Below are 6709 nucleotides of genomic sequence, written 5' to 3'. Positions count from 1 at the left end.
GGTCCTGGAATGAAGCCCCGGCGTGGGCTGCCTGCTCGGCGGGGAGCCTGCTTCTCCCTCTGCCTTGGCCCCTCCTCTTTTTCTCTCAAATAAGTAAATAAAATATGTTTTAAAAAGATTAAACTCTTGAGTATCTGTCAGTGCTGCTGTTTTATTGCCTGGTAAATACGAGAATGACCGTGCGTGGCCCTTGTCTCTACTTGTCCTTTATCCCATGTTCTTCAGGTGATGCCCTGGACAGGGCCCAGAAGGGCACCGGTGCCAGAGACCAGGCCTTGTGGCACAAAAGAGTGCGCACAACCCACTGTGTCTGCACGTGTCTGCACAGCTGCCTTCCGCTGTGGCCACCAGTCCCGGAGTCTGCGGGCCCCGACTCTATCTGATCTCTGTTTGCAGTGCTGTGTGACCTCCGCCTGTTTCTGTCCTAGGACCTCAGGCCCAGCATTGGAACGTGTGCTCCCCTCGTCTGACTGCCAGAGAGCCGAGTTACAGCGAGCTTTGCTTGGCGGACGGGATGGATCAGTTTGTCCTGGGGGCGGGGATGGCGATTTCTCCCCAAGAACACCCACGCGAGAGGCCAGTGCACCCCGCGCTCCCAAGAGGAGGGGAGCTTTTGCTCTTGGTTTGTCACAAAGGAAAGGAAATCACACTGTCTTGCAGGTCACTGACATCCGACCTTTTCCTGACAATGAGCGGCCATAGGACTGTGAGTGTCATCCAGGCCAAGGATGCTGTGGGGTCGCCATGCCCCACCGTCTATTGGGCTCTGCTTCAGGCAGCCCCTGACCATAGAGGAAGCAAGACAAAAGCAGGCCCCAGGTCTGTAGCAATCGCTGTACCTTCCCTCCAGCGTGGAGGCCCCAGGGCTTCCGGCGCCCCAGCAGGTGCAGGTGCGAGCAGGTGCAGGCGCGGGCGGTGGTGCGGCAGGAGAGAGCGCATGCGCGGGGAGCTGCAGAGCCACGCCCACTGCATGCTCGGCACGGCCCGGGTTTGCACCGTGTCAAGCTTTGGTTTAATATATTTTTTAAAGATTTTATTAACTTATTTGACAGGCAGAGATCACAAGCAGGCAGAGAGGCAGGCGGGGGGGGGGGAAGCAGGCTCCCCGCTGAGCAGAGAGCCGGATGCGGGGCTCAATCCCAGGATGCTGGGATCGTGACCTGAGCCGAAAGCAGAGGCTTAACCCACTGAGCCACCCAGGCGCCCCCAGTGTATCATTTTAAATGAATTGCTATTGTTTTAACTTCTGAGTTTTAATTCTTAATGTGGTAAATGCCCATCTGTATAATCCACATAAGCCAAAAGTTTATGAAGCCAAAAAGTGGGCGACGTTTTCTCAAAAGCCCCAGTACATCCGTAAAATAGATGACAGATGACTACACAGCCGTCAAAGCCATGCTTACGGCGTGGGAGAAATGCCAGCGCGTCACTGTGCGTAGTTCTCAGAGGTTTGCAGGGTTCCCTCCGCACTGCTGACGGGCGGATCCTCTCTGCAGGAAGGGAGCTCTGGCGGACCGGTTCTTCTCTTTGTACTTTGCAGTGACGGCGGTGAACACTGATTATATGTATAACCAGAAAGGAATCTTAATGTCATAACAATAATGTCTACCCTGTTTTCCTCATAGTGAACTTTTTTTTAAAAGATTTTATTTATTTATTCGACAGACAGAGATCACAAGCAGACAGAGAAGCAGGCAGAGAGAGGGGGGAAGCAGGCTCCCTGCTGAGCAAAGAGCCCGATGTGGGGCTCCATCCCAGGACCCTGGGACATGACCCGAGCCGAAGGCAGACGCTTAACCCACTGAGCCAGCCAGGCGCCCCCATAGTGGACGTTTTGAAGGTTAACATTATCAAGTGCCTCAAAAACTCATAAATCACTGTGCGTGCATAATGTCTTACAGACTAGCATGAGCATTCTCGTGGCGGGAGGGGCGGGCTATGCTTCTGAATCAACAACATTCTCTCGAGTGAGGAGCACATGTAGTAGGAACTCGCTAAAATGCTGAGCACATGAATAAATGTGTGAATGTTTTAAAGTTAACTATATGGGGTGCCTGGCTGGCTCAGTTGGTGGGGCGTGGGACTCTTAAACTCAGGGTCCTAAGTCTGAGCCCCACATTGGGTGTAGAGATGACTTCGAAAAAATAAAGCTATGAGTTACATATCTACAATTTCTGTTTTTGGTTGAACTGTATCCCCCGAAGATACACTGACATCTCAATTCCCAGTAATTCAGAATGTAACCCTATTTGAAAATAGGGTCGTTGCAGGTGTAATTAACTAAAATGAGGCCATATTGGATTGGAGGGCCCAAATCCAGTGACTGGTGTCCCACAGAGACAGACACACAAAAAGAGGGGGAGGCATGTGACTACAGAGATTGACAGGACACATGCACAAGCCAAGGGACGCCAAAGATTGCAAGTGTCCAGCTCTGCTTCCCCATCCCAGGGGAGGACCCCTGCTACGTGAAGGAGAGCAAAGCTTGTCACAGCGCCAGTCGTCTGGGTAAGAGTCCAGACACTTGTGCCCACTGCATCCTGGCATTGGAGTTGCCAAGGAAAGCGCAATGAGATCACATGCTGACACAGCAACTTTACTCGTTCAAGGAAGAGACACACACGGTATGCTAGGGCAGCTGGTCCCTGAGCACGTACCCCTCCGGCGCTGTAGCGAGAAGACCCAATCCCCCGGAGTCTGGAGTACTGAAAGCGGGGGGCATGCCTGAGGGTGCTCACTTGGCGGCGCTCACCCAAGCAGGACAACAGATCACTCGCTGAGCTTACAGCAGGGAAGGTTGTCTGGTACAAGTTCTGTTGGCTCCTTATTTGTTGGAAACTAGGGTTCCAGGCCCTGGAACCCTAGTTTTTGTCAGAGAGAGTGAGCACAGGCAGACAGAGAGGCAGGCAGAGGGAGAAGCAGGCTCTCTGCTGAGCAAGGAGCCCGATGTGGGACTCTATCCCAGGACCCTAGGATCATGACCCGAGCCGAACGCAGCCGCCCAACCCACTGAGCCACCCAGGCGTCCCCCAAAACCCATTCTTAAGTGGTTTTGTTTGTGGTGGAAAGACTGCCTTTCCCAAAGCCAGAGTTAGGAGAGGCCAGGATGACCCTCTGGCCCAGGCTTCAGAGGAGGCATGGCCTTGTGGCACCTCAATTTGGGGCTTCCGGCCTCAGACTGGTGAGAGATGGAATTTCTGATGCTCTCAGCCCCCAGTGTGTGGTGCTGTTGCAGCAGTCCCCGGACACAGCTGTAGATGGGAACCAGCTGAATGTCTTCGGCAAAGAGAGAAAGAACCGTGGCCTGTGCTGCCCTTTTCCACCCCAGCTTCCGCAGCCTCCGCCGAGCTTGCCGGGCAGGAAGAGAGCAGCTGCGGGAGGCCTGTGTGGACACGTGGCTTTCTAGGCTACCATCTTGCCTGTGTTGCTGGACACTGTATTTTGGGACACTGGCCTGCTGCAGCCCCCACACTCCGAGTGAACACCAACCGTGCCCAGAACACACAGGGTCACTCAAGGTGTCCCGCTGGCTGTGGTTTTGATGCACACGGGTTCTCTACGTCCCTCTGCCTCACAGGCGGTGTCTGACTCCGCCAGCACGGGCTCTTCCCCGGGGGGCACTCCTGACACAGAGAATGTGTGGGACTCTGCCCGAGATGAGTTCATGCAGCTGCCCCCGTCCCTCTCTGATGGCTCGCCCTTGGGGGCCAGCGGCCGTGGGCTGAGGACGCCCACGCAGCCCTGGGGAGGACCTGAGGTCGCCTGCTGACTCCGTGTGAGAAAGCTGACTTGAGGACCCTCCACCCCAGTCCGGCCCTGGGGGGACCAGAGCCTCAGCCGATGTCCCGACTGCAACCTTGGGGGAGTCCCTGAGCCAGACAGCCCAGCTCCTGAATTCCTGGCTTAAGGACGTGGTGGGACGCCACTGCTTGAGGTCACATGTGACACAGTGCGGATAGCTAATACAGGATTGGCTCCCCAGAAGGACTCCCATCTTTGCTTTTTGTTGTCGTGGTTGTTAAGAAAAGCATGATCTGTCTGTGAAGGATTCCCCATCCTTGCCCGAAGTCAGAGGCTCCATGCGGTGACTGTTACAAATGCCATCTGCCCCGTAATGCCTGCTTTGGGTCCCCTAAGAGTTGAGAAGCCTGGCCTGTGATCAGCTTGGTCCTCTGGGAATGCCAGGCTGTGTGCCTGTATGTGGCATGCGTCTGCGTACCCAGAAGAGCAGCACACAGAACTCACGCCTCATAAATGTACGCTCGACACACTCGCTTCCTCTCCCTCCTTTCTCCCAGCTGTTCCTCTTGGCTGGTTTCCGAGGTCTCTGTCTCCTGGGCGGCTTTGGGTCCCAGATTCTGACTTTCTCACCTCTCCCTGGGCAGGGGAAGGAGGAAATATGGTGGGAGATCCCTGGAGCCTGGGGGAGTATGCCTGCCCCCGGAGAGGTCGGTGAGTGTGGGGGAGAGGTGCGGGATCTCTCTGGATCCTGGGGAGCAGGGACCTATCTGGGACCTGGTCCTGAGGCCCATGTGGATGCCTGGGCATAGCCTGCTTGGACATCTAACAAACGTGCCTGCTCCCTAGCAGAGGGGTCCCCGCTGGGCACCCCAAGTGGGTTTGGGCCCCATGGTACAGGCGGGCCACCAGTGTGACTCAGGTTGTCTGCTTACTCTCTTTGCCACTCTAGGGCTCCACCTTGGGGCCAGATTTGTGTCTGTGAATGATCAGCGGCCCAGTGGGGGCCACAGAGCCACGAGGTGCACCCCAGCGGCCTGCTCGGACCACTAGGACGCACTCCACATCTGAGCAAGATCCACAGGGCACTGCAGTGAGAAGGACAAGCCTCAGATGTCAGACCCTCGTGTGTCCCCCAAAGCAGCAGCCTGAGGCCTGGAGCCTAGGCCAGCAGGAGCGCCCGGCCCTGGGGAGAGCTGCGCGCGGGCCCCACCTGCCCCCTCCCTCACACCCCCACTGTCTCCTGGTGCTCCAGAGAGGAAAACAGGCTTGTGTGTCATATACACACTCATTCCTCAAGGCCTCCATCAGCATCAGAACTACTGGCAGTTGTGGTAAGAACACACGTGACAACTGGCTTCAGTCCAGAGCTCTGTGCGTCACATCCCTGCACTGGCCGGGAGTGGCCCTACACCCGATCTGACCCACAAACGCAGAGTGCTCGCGAGGACGGTTCAGCCACTTCTTACACACAGGGTTCGGGTTTTTGTCTTTAATCATTCATTTGATTTCATTTAAGTTCACTTTCACTACGTGGATGAGATGGGTACGTATCACGCTAGGCTTCCACTATGAGAGAGCGGCCACTGCAGAGAGAAATCCAGCCCTCCACTCTCTTTCCATGTCCCTTTCTGAGTCCTGCAGGAGCCACGTGGGGGACAGTGGGGCTCCAATTCTGGCTTGTCATTCCCCCGGAGACCGTGGGTGGGACAGGGAGGGTGGGCATCGGTCCCTGCCTCCCCCAAAGCCTGTGGTAGCGGCCAGTGCCCAGCTGTGCTTTCTGACTGGGCCCTGGCAGTCCACCGGCACAGGCTTCCATAGGATGGAGGCTGGGGACACCGGGGGGGGGGGCGGCCACCCACCTGGCTTCTAAAGCCCTGGCTCTGGGTCCTTGCAGTCTGTTCCTCATGCTTCCCACCCAGAGGACGGTCAGCAGGGACCCTGCCCTCAGTCCTCAGCTGTGGAGTGGGGCTGCCATGGAGGATGGGGCACAAGGACTGGACACCACCCTCATGGGCAGCAGGTGACAGTCCTTAAACGCCAGCACTGGGAATCTGGAGAGTCCCCCTAGGCTGACGGAGGAGAAGGAGCCCAGTCCAGGAAGGTGTTGGCAGGAAAGGCCTAGTGCCAGAGAGGGCCACAGGTCAAGAACGTCAAGGATGGACCAGGCAGGAAGGTGGTTTGGGAACCCCGCCCCCCACCATCTGAGGCTGCAAGCAGCTGGTCCCCTACGCCCCCCGCCCCCGCCATCTGCTCCCTGAGGGGCACTTGCAGCTACCACTCACTCAGACCTAGCCACACCTGTCCAGAGCTGAGCCTGAAAGTCCCACGGCCCAGAGCACCATGGGAGCATCTTTTTTTTTTTTTTTTTTTTACCAGGGTTAGGGCACAGAAAGGGGCCAAGACTCCAAAGGGCTCTAAAAATGGGGTCCTCCAAGGATCCGTAAAGCCTACGGGGAGAAGAGGAATGGTGATGGAGGAGGGCTTTCCCCACACCAGTACTAGGCCAGAGGCTCTTAGGAGGTGAACATTCCTGAGAGGAGGGTCCACCAAGGGGTGTCCGTGCAGCCCACAACCCTCTAGACCATGGCCACTGGCTCATGGGTCCCTGGTGGAGAATGCCGGCTCCCCTGAAGACTCCAGCTGGGCCACATCCCACCCTCTCACTCCCCACTCCAGCCACAGGCAATGACTAAACCTCCCAGGCCAGCCCAAGCTGCCCACTGCAGGCTAGGTGGTCTCAGAGGACCCCTACGCACTAATTCCAAAACATTCCACTGCCCAGATGGCTCCCAGGACTGACCCAGAGGACCTTCTTTCTTCCCCCGTCCCCTCCCATGTGCTCTGCCCCCTCCCACTGAAGGCCTGGCAGGCGGTGTCACCTTAGCCTGTCAGCGGCAGGGAGCTGGCTCAGAGGACATGCCCGAAGTACAAGGTGCTCACAGGACAAGCCAGCATAAGGACCCACATG

Source organism: Martes martes (genome assembly GCF_963455335.1).
Source record: "Martes martes genome assembly, chromosome: 9".
NCBI classification, from domain to species: Eukaryota; Metazoa; Chordata; class Mammalia; order Carnivora; family Mustelidae; genus Martes; species Martes martes.
The sequence above is the reverse complement of the archived record's forward strand: the minus strand, read 5'-3'. Positions refer to the sequence as shown.